Below are 10,334 nucleotides of genomic sequence, written 5' to 3'. Positions count from 1 at the left end.
TACATCTGACGTAATAATAATGGTGTTGCGTGATGATATCATTATATGACATAGCTAATGACGCTATTCAACCTGAATGGCCATTTTAGTTAATACATCTATAATCAGAATGTTGTCAGTGCTTAATTTGTGGGAGGACAAGGGGGAACATGTTCCCCCACCTCTTTGATTGGATCCGGGACCTTCACTGTCAATAAATAAAAAATAGTGCTGTTTTGTAATTTATGTTTTCATCCTTCCAAATAGAGATGTTTTTTGATGCAGCTTTTTTTTCGTATTTGTTTTATATTGCCATGTTTTTGTTCAATTTATTGTAATTTTTCTGATAGTGCTTTATATCCCATGATGCACCAAGGCTGAAGTAGTTAATGTAAGTTTAGTAATAATAATACATCTACAAAGTAACTAACTAAAGTTTTCAGATAAATGTAGTGGAGTAAAAGTACAATATTTGGATCGCAGATGTAGTCGAGGAGAAGTAAAAGTATTGGAACTTGAAAATACTCAAGTAAAGTACAAATACCTCAATATTGTACTTAAGTAAATGTACTTAGTTATTTTACCCTAGTGGTTCTCAACCTGTGGGTCGGGACCCACAGGGGGGTCCCCAAACTATTTTGGGGGGTCCCCAGATGATGAACTTAATGTGCAACATTGTTTTCTCACTCAACAGTAAACAAACCAACATAAAGTTTAAGTGTATATAGAGGGTATACGCTCATTTCTAAAGTGACAATTTAAAGACTTTTTAATACCTCTAAAATTACAAATTAAACATCGGCCAAATTGTCAAATATTAGAGAAATAAATTGTACCCGCGAGGCGTTGTGAGCATGTGTAGATCGGCTATTTTCACAATAGAACCTTGTTATATTAATGCCTCAACTCTTAGTGCTCTTAGGGAGGGTGGGCCCCCAGTTAAAATATGATTATTTTGGGAGTCACGGCCTGAAAAGGTTGAGAACCACTGCTTTCAGGGACGTGCTGGCCATTGGGAAAAGCGGGACAACTCCAGAGCGGCCGGTTCATTCCCGGCCGGTCCAGGCCGGCCATTAGGAAAAAAATTAACCGTTTGCACAAAAGTAAAAATGTAACTGTTTGCACAAAAGTAGTGAAAACAGCAGATCTACAAGCACACAACGCCTCGCGGTGCGAGGCGTTGTGTGCTTGTAGATCGGCTGTTTTCACTAGTTTAAATCATTTTTTAAATGATAAATACAAAACAAAAGGTTTTGGACATACAAGGTTTCCACCCGACAACGACGAAATATAACTCATGTAATTGGCCCACTGGCTTGTCACTTGTCATGATCTGAAATGGCAAATCTTTGAGTAGCAGCAGCGCTATAGAGAGAGATCTCTCTCTATAGCGTGCAATGAGGGCCCCTCCAACTCTTTTTCCCGGGCTGAATCAGGGGCCCAGCACGTCCCTGACTGCTTTACACCACTGTTAATGACCGTTTCCATGGCCGTCAACAGAGCATCATTCAGACATTGTTAGTGTCAGCTTTCATCTAGAAAGTAAATCCAATCATGCTTCTATTGTCGACACTGCAGACACGAGACCAGGTGCATGTCTGGCCTGGTGCATGCTTTGAACGCATAATGTGCCTTATCACCACTGCTGGACAAAGGATAGGACATATACTCAAGCACAGGACCGCCAGATCAGAGGAAGAGTACATGAGTAACATTAAAGGACAATCTTTGTACTGGAAAGATATATTTCTGTAAGAGGGATTGTGTCCATGCACAGCACAAAGTAATGTCTCTTCCCTTGTAAAGCTTTTAAAAAATAAAATAAAGTTGGTCACACAATAATAAACCCAAGCAAATGCTCAAGTCTTCAAGTACAAATTATAATAGATACATTTTTATGCTAGATTTTGTTTATATCAATGTATTGTCGTGGTGAAATTCGGAACATATCTTTCTCACCACTGTTGAACTTGTAGATTGGCTATTTTGTGTGTGTATCCGGTATGTACAGACAGACAGGCAGAGGCGTATGCCTATCTGTTAAAATCATTAGTGTTCTCAGTAGTAAAACCAGAGAGCAGACAGAGATATTTTTTTCTGTAAAAAGATGAAGTATATCTGTAATGTATATAATATAATATGTATATGTATAATATATAATGTGTGTGTGTGTGTGTGTGTGGGTGGGTGTGTGTTTGTGTGTGTGTGTGTGTGTGTGTGTGTGTGTGTGTGTGTGTGTGCGTGCGTGTGTGTGTGTGTGTGTGTGTGTGTGTGCGTGCGTGCGTGTGTGTGTGTGTGTGTGTGTGTGTGTGTGTGTGTGTGTGTGTGTCTGTCTGTCTGTCTGTCTGTCTATCAACCAACTATCTATTCTTCTGATATAATAATACAAAAATATTTAGGCCTACTGGAAATGTACAAAAGGGATTTATTTTTACTCCCAGCCCCATAAAAAAAAAAAAAAAGGGTCCCGCCCCATTGTGTGGGAACCATGCAGCGCTGTGGAGAAGATAAGTGTTGCCTGCCCTGGACAGAGTGCTTGTTCACAGGCAGTGCAGCTGACCAGCAGTCCCAGCATGTTGAGCAGGTCTCACTATTTCAAGGCTGTGCTGTCCTCGTCCAGGAGGATCGGACATCACAGCAGCTCTAGCAGCATCCGCAGCAAACCTCCCAAGGACCACATCGGCCCAGGGGTGAGTGTCCGCACGCTCTGACAGGGGTATGCTGAGCTGCCATAGCCTGGTTACAGGGGAGAGAATACAAGTTACTTTAAAATATAAATCCATGAATTTCTCTGTCTATCTGTGCTGGTTATGTTGTTAAATTACATTAAAATAGCTACAAATGCAAAATGTATTCTCCACACTTTTATTCTCCCCATCTTGACAGAATAGTATATTCCCAGGTTCCGCAGGTCAGCTGCACAGGTGCAATTCATTATTGTTAATTGTGGCACGTTTACTATATTAGCCGCACTTGAACAACTGTTCCAGACTGCCATATCCAGCCCAAGAAACCATAGACATTTTTGGGGAAAAAAATAAATGTGTCATGCCTGTTGCTAACGTGCAAGACACCAGTCATGTTGCCATACCGGTACCTTACATTTTTCTGAACTGACGCCACTGCGCTCTGAAAAGAATTAATTGAATGCAGCATACAGAAAACTGTCAACCTTTACTTAAAAACAAAATAATAATATAATATATTCTCATGCATAAAGAATAAGAAAATAATAATAAATGCTTTTACTGAAAATGACTTCCATTCAACATTCAATGATAATACCAAACTAAAGCCAGACAGACAGAGATTTGTGGAACTCGTATAGATTTGTTTTTAGTTTATTTTTTTATGAGCAAACCAACATGTATTTAATTTAATGTATTATAATTATGTGCTTTAGAATACTATTGGTACTATACAGTATGTAAAGAAGTCATTCAACTAAACCCTGCTGTCTCAGACACGGTCGTGTCGCTCTGGACTATTGAGGAAATCATCTTTAAGAACTGACATGTAAAAGGTTATCGGCTGATATCGGTATCTGCAAATAAAATGTACTTAACCGATGGCAGTAGACAATATTTATCTGCTGTTGCTAAGTATACATTTTGATGTACCGATATTCGTTCTCTGCATGTGTTTCCCTGACAAAAGGGGGAAATAAACGTATAAACAAATATCCGTATCAGTATCGGCTAAGTATCGGTATCTGCCAAGACTTTCCACATCGGTGTATCCCTATTCCCTACTACCTTTTAAAAGCAAAGTACTCCAGTACTTTAAATCCAAATTTGACAGAGCAAATGCATTGGAGTAATAATTGTCCAGGAGTATCTATACTTTGACTTTGTGTACTGGTGTTGAGTACTTTGTCCACCACTGGATGCACACATACATTATGCAAAGTAGGATAATGAAGCTCACAGATCTCAGAATAGTAGAAAGAAAACAACAACTAATAAAAGCAAATAAGAACCATTAGTGTAACAATAATAATGTATTATTAATATGATAATTATGATGGTGATGATGATGATGACGACGATGATGATTATTGTGACCGTAGGTCACATTTAGTATGAAAACCTGCAGATCATGTCTGTCTGTCTGTGCGTGCGTGCGTCACGCCTCATGTCACGCTCCATCCATATATGGCCAAGACATCTCCATATATGGAGCTGGCCATTACAGTACCTCTACATCTGACCTCACAGACTCCACATATGGATATACTGTAGCTGACCTGTTCTGACATCAGCTCTGATGTTTCAGCCCTTTAGGGGGCGAGGTCGCTTCTCGCCCTTAGGGCGTCTTACTGGTTATTATTATTCATTTACAGATACTTTATTATAATTATTTTTTTTACAGAAAAAAATTATATCTCTGTCTGCTCTCTGGATTTACTGACAACACATGATTTTAACAGATAAACCTCTGTCTGTCTGTCTTCACAGCAAAGTGCGTTCATATTGTGTGTGTTTGCTGTAGCCCTGTTGGCTCCAGCAGGATGGATCCTTCATCACCTGCCAGAGTACAGACAGCGTGGTCACCCTAAGCTTCCACCTAAAGAGTAGGCCACAGACAACATGGCAGCTCCACAAGCGCCAGCCAAGGAAAATTATTGAAACGGAAAGGACACTGACGTCATTTTGGAATGGAATGGATGGAATGATAGACGGCTGGACAGCTTATATGAACAAATCCTATTTCTGAACAATAAAGACCTTTTATGATACTCGGCTCAGGAAAATAAAAGAAGACCTGTCACACATTGTTTTCCGCTGTGTTGCTTTTCGGTGTGTGTGTAGTACTGTATAATTTTATAGAGGTATCCATTCCAAAGGAGCACAAAGTACGTTCCTGAACGTGCCGAGTATCGCGAGACAAGCAAATCTCGCGATACCTCTGAGACAGAAACGTAACCTGCCACTGTTTAGCTGCCTCAATAACATTATGCACATCGAAAAGCAAGTGATTATATAACAACATGTGATATGTATTCTTTTATATTCCTGAATCGATTACATGACAAAGGTCGCAATCGTTCATAAATAGTGTTTGTTCATGATGAGCTGGTCCAGCCGGCTCCATTCACTGCCATGTATTTCATCGAACCTCCTGTTGTTAGAGTTTTCACCCATGAGCGTCATGGCACATCCCCCAGCACCCAGCACGTCCTTTCCTCTCAAAAGGTTCCTTGCCCCCACCTAAAGAGTACAGATAACATGGCTGCCACGCACGAAGAGCCTTCGTCGTCATCATCATCTAGGCAGAGAAAGACAAGCCCATCCCACGCCTACTATAACCTTTGTGTACTTGTAATCAAAATAAATCAGGTCTGCACACCAGTGTGCTCCCGTTTGTCCATTCCATTTGCAATGTTTCTAAACCACCAGGCTCTTCCTCAGATCCCTCAGGCAACCACACCCACTTAGGAGACCATTTGTGTACCATTTGCCTGCTGCTTCAACCAGTTTTGCGGCCTCAAACGCCTTCCAGACCATGGAAAGAAAACAGCGTCCTCCCAGACAATGAGAGGCAGAAGAGTCTTCAACAGGGGTGCCGGACCCCTAGGGGTGCCTCAGAGTTACTACAGGGGCTGCCTAATCTTTGTGTAATTGTTTTGTCTTGCATTGTCTTGTCTGATCTACAAGCTCACAACAGATCACATTGTGAGCTTGTAGATCAGCTTTTTTTTTTACCCCAGAAGAACAGATAATCAGGTCATAATAGACTACAGTTTAAATGTGTTATTGGTTGGCTAAGTGTCTGAAACCTTTTTGTGGAGAGAGAGAGATGGGGTTGACACACAGCAAAGGTCATTGGAATCGGGAGTCAAACCCGCGATTCACAACATATTAGAAAAGTTAATGTAACTGTTAACATACAAAAAAGAAGAAGAAAAAAAACATCATTTTGCATAGCACTGATGATATGAAGTCTAACCCCTTTTAAACTAGAGGAATCAATATATATTATTGTATTATTTGTTTCTAAAATGTAGTGAAGTTAAAGTATCTAAAAGGCTATAAGTAGGCCTACTGTACAGACTTCCTTCCTTTGTTTTGTGAGGTTTTTGATCTAGTTTAAGTTTCTTTGGGATATTTGTTTAGTTGTTTGGTGGACATTGGGTGGACATGGATCTTCTTTGAGATAATTACTTCCTGTTGGCGTGAGTGTGAGTAATTAAACCATTCCTCCCGTTTGGACCATGTTTGTGTTTTTAACCCTTTCGTGTCCAGGGGAAGTTGACAGAGCAGTCACATACTGTGAGAACATCACAGGAGACGCTTAGAGACTTGCTCAAGAGAGACATTAGTGTTTCTCAATCAGTAAAATGACTTTACAATATGGTTCAGATCAGTCTCAAATGTACAGATATATATATATATTATCCACCTCACTATGCACCCTAATGCCCTGTTGCTTGGTTGTTGTGTAACACACTGAAAATAGCCCATCTAAAAGCACACAACGCGTTGCAATGTGACGCGATGTGAACTTGTAGATTGGCTATGTTCGGTCTGTGACACAAAATATGAATCGGGCTTAACCTCTTAAGCCCCAGGGGGGTCCAGGGGAGAAATCCGCCTAAAATGTATGCCCAAATTGGAACAGTTGTGGACACAAAACGACCATGATTGTGGCTACTCTTGACTCACCAAATGTCAGCTAACCCCTGAAAATTCACAAATGCAGTGTAAAACATCACATTTATCTTACCAAATTGTCCTGCTGTGATCATTTACCTAGGAAAAGATGATTCAAAAAGACCTCCGCCTATGGACATTTTGCCTTCTGAATAGTGAATGAGCCTCAAGACCTCATTGAAAACATATATAGTGAATAGAAAAATTGTTCACCAAGTTGTCATCAATTGGTAGGCAAAATTGTATGAATATATTCCAAACTATGTAAACTCTACATATGTTTTAGAGAAAGTAGTGCTGTAATATTAGTAATGTTAAAGTATAGGGTAAAAAATGACAGTACAATGGCAGCTGATTACTATGCTGTAGGCCCACTGTAACAATAATCAACAAAGGAATTGTAGTTTGATTTGGTCTCTATTGATTTATTGACATTTATTGACAGCTGTTCAGAGGTCAACACCTTTTAAAATGGGGTTCAAGAGGTTAAAGGAGCACCGTTTCTGTCTACTCACTCACTACTAGTGGACTCCAAATGTGCCATATACAGTACCTATACGGGAATGTCATAGTAAATCAGCGTCATGCATAATTGCATATTCTGAAGAAAGCCAGGAGACTTGACATTCAACAGTCTTATATGATCAAAATAAGAACATTATAATGGTGTGTAAAAACACCAACAGAAAACTTATTACCACATGCAGACAAGACCAAGTCTTTGCCACAGACACATTTGTCTGTGTCCGAACACATTGATGACCCCCTGTGCTCTGTTGGCCTCACACAGCTCTCTGTTATGAAGCAAGCGCTCTCTCCAAAGCATCAGAACTAGAACAATAATGATGTTTGCGTTCCGCACCGACGAACCGCAATGCTGTGTAAACACAGTGGTGCACGGTTTAGCTGTGGTCAGAGCCCACACACAGAGGCAGAAGGGGAACTCCTTAGTGCTGAAGGACACATGCAACACAGGGATTGACACTAAGGCTTGCCACCTGCCCCCGGCAGGTAAATAAAACTTCCGGGCAGGTGGAGTTTGCTTTCAGGTTGCCCGACAGGACAAGTGCTCATTTGAGAGTGGACGCAACCGTCTATAAACACAACACCGGATATCATATCTGTCTAAACACCTGAACGTTGCCAGAGCGCTCTGTCTTCTGGTCTGTGGAATGTAAAATAATAGCACTGTTTACCTATAATGTGCTATTTTTACTGTTGATACACTATATAAAAATGTCAAATAACTATTGTGAAACCATAGATATATTCAATCATAGCTATGTAGATATTTGGATTTGACCCAGAAAGTAAAGAAATATGTGTTAAATTGAGCGTTAATTAAAATCTTAACCTGTCATTATAATGGACGATTTACTTTTCGGGCAAGTGGGCATGACCTTTGGGCAAGTAGAACATGACCTGTACTTGCCCGACGGGCAAGTGCCTCTGAGACCTTAGTGTCAACCCCTGCAACATGATATAGATAATCAGACTGACTATTACAGTAACTAAGGAGTAGGGGTGTGACAATACATTGTTAACAGAGATAAGATTAGATACGCATATAAAATGGTTGATGATATGACATGGACAATATTGGTTCATACGGTTCAAAGATTTAAAACTGACAAACTAAATAGTTTGTCAGTTTTAAATCTGTCTTTTTAAGGGGAAAAAATAAACACGTGATATATTTGATATATTTTAACACATATGGGCAGACCTGTACTTTGACAAACACAGAGATTACACATGTTTATCAATGAACCAAGTGTAGTGATATGTAATGGAAAAGCCCCTTTTTTTCTTTTTTTGGCAGGCACTTCTCTGCGCCACCCGAGGCCGAGTGCCTGTAATTTTTTCACTTGATCATCACGTCTAAAGTCATCAAATTTGGGAAAGAAAGTCCACATATCTGCTTTGGTGCAATCTGGGAACCCGTCATCAAAGAAAGGGCGACGCCCACTCGGTCTGTCTCTCAGAAGCGTAGCGACTCTGAGGCTGTCTCAAGGGATTAGCTTTGGTGTGATGTCATCAAAAGTAATCAAGAAACTTAAAAACTGGTCAAACATTGGCCAAATTGTCTAATAATATGAGAATGAACTTTCACAATAAACAAAATGCCTCAATTAGGCCTACTACAATCCAAGTGCGTGTCAGGGTTGGGGGTCCCCAGTTGAAATATGATTCCAATTCAAATATGATTATTCTGGAGGGTCCTCAGTTCAAAATTCAAATGTAATTATTTTGGAGGGTCCCCAGTTCAAACATGATTATTTTGGCTGGTCGCGGCCTGAAACAGTTGAGAAACAACCACTGCTCTAGACTAGTGCATGTCACATTGGTGTGATCTGATGTGAACTGTTTTGTTTTCATTCACAGAAATGAAAACAAAAACATGATGACTAAAACTGTCATTTTCAGCCATCTTGATGGAGAGTTGTTTCCCACAGTAAATCTTTGCTGCTTGTTTGTGCTAGATATTAAAGTTGTTATTACGGTATGTTCTTTCAATTCTGTATTTCCCTCTCCCGTTTTCCCTTACAACCATACAGTCGCTGTGACCTACTTTTTATAAGCAGATGCGCACGGACAAAGCGGGTAGGTCAGGTGGGTCCCCTTTTACAGTTCTCAAAATGAATGCCAGAAAAGTCGACCTCTTTCAAAGGCCTTTAGCTAGATGCAGAATAGACAAAAATCAAACATTTGCTTCTGGGGGTCCCTGGAACAAAATATTTTGTGATGGGGGTCCGTAGCCAAATACATATCATTCTGGGGGTCCTTCACATGACACAGTTTGAGAAACACTGATGGCCACATAAGTTTTTTTCAGAAAATTGTTATGATTTAGAAGACATTTGTAGAATGTGCCTATCAGTGGTTAAGGACCCCCAAAATTTATTTTTGGCCGTGGACCCCCATCTCAAAATAGTTTGTGCCACGGATGGACCCCTATTGCTAACCTTTTTGTTCCAGGGACCCCCAGAAGCACAGATTTGATTTTAGTCAAATCTGTGGCTAATTTTAGCCACAGACCCGTTGGGAAAAGAGTCTGGGTCGACTTTGAAAGAGGTCGACTTATCTGGCTACCCTCAAAATTACAGGGGTCCTTGAGTGGCTTCCAGGGGTCCCAGAATAGATTCGAATAGTAGAATAATGGTAGTTTTGAAATACATACACAAATCTTGTATGGGGGTCCCCAGCACAAACTATTCTCAGATGGGGGTCCGCGGCCAAATACATATCAATTTGGGGGTCCTTGACATGAAAAAGAACAGAGTCCTGGATCCTTTTCTCCAATGGCAGTACTTGACTGGCTTTCTATTACAGAGAATGGCTGCCATCTGTTGTTGTAACCACGCTACTGCAACTCAGACTGCACTTCCACAGTAGTAATGGTCTTACATTCAGGTCTGTTCTTTATGCAATTCATACTCTATCTTGTATTGATAATTGATTAATTATTAATAACCAAAATCTGCAAAGTAACTAGTAACTAAAGCTGTATGTAGAGGAGTTATGAGTGGAGTGAGTATATCAAGAAATGGAAATATGGTCAAAACAAGCTCACAACACAACATGTTTTGACCTTGTAAATTCAGTATTTTCAGCCCAACCCAGCTGATTCGCTGCCCACAAGGAGTGTGTAAGCAATTAGGGGTTAAGAGTCTTGCTCAGGGACACACATCGACATTGCTG

The sequence above is a fragment of the Nannobrachium achirus genome, assembly GCF_963921795.1.
Source record: "Nannobrachium achirus genome assembly, chromosome: 16".
In the NCBI taxonomy this organism is placed as follows: domain Eukaryota; kingdom Metazoa; phylum Chordata; class Actinopteri; order Myctophiformes; family Myctophidae; genus Nannobrachium; species Nannobrachium achirus.
Note: the sequence above shows the minus strand (reverse complement) of the source record.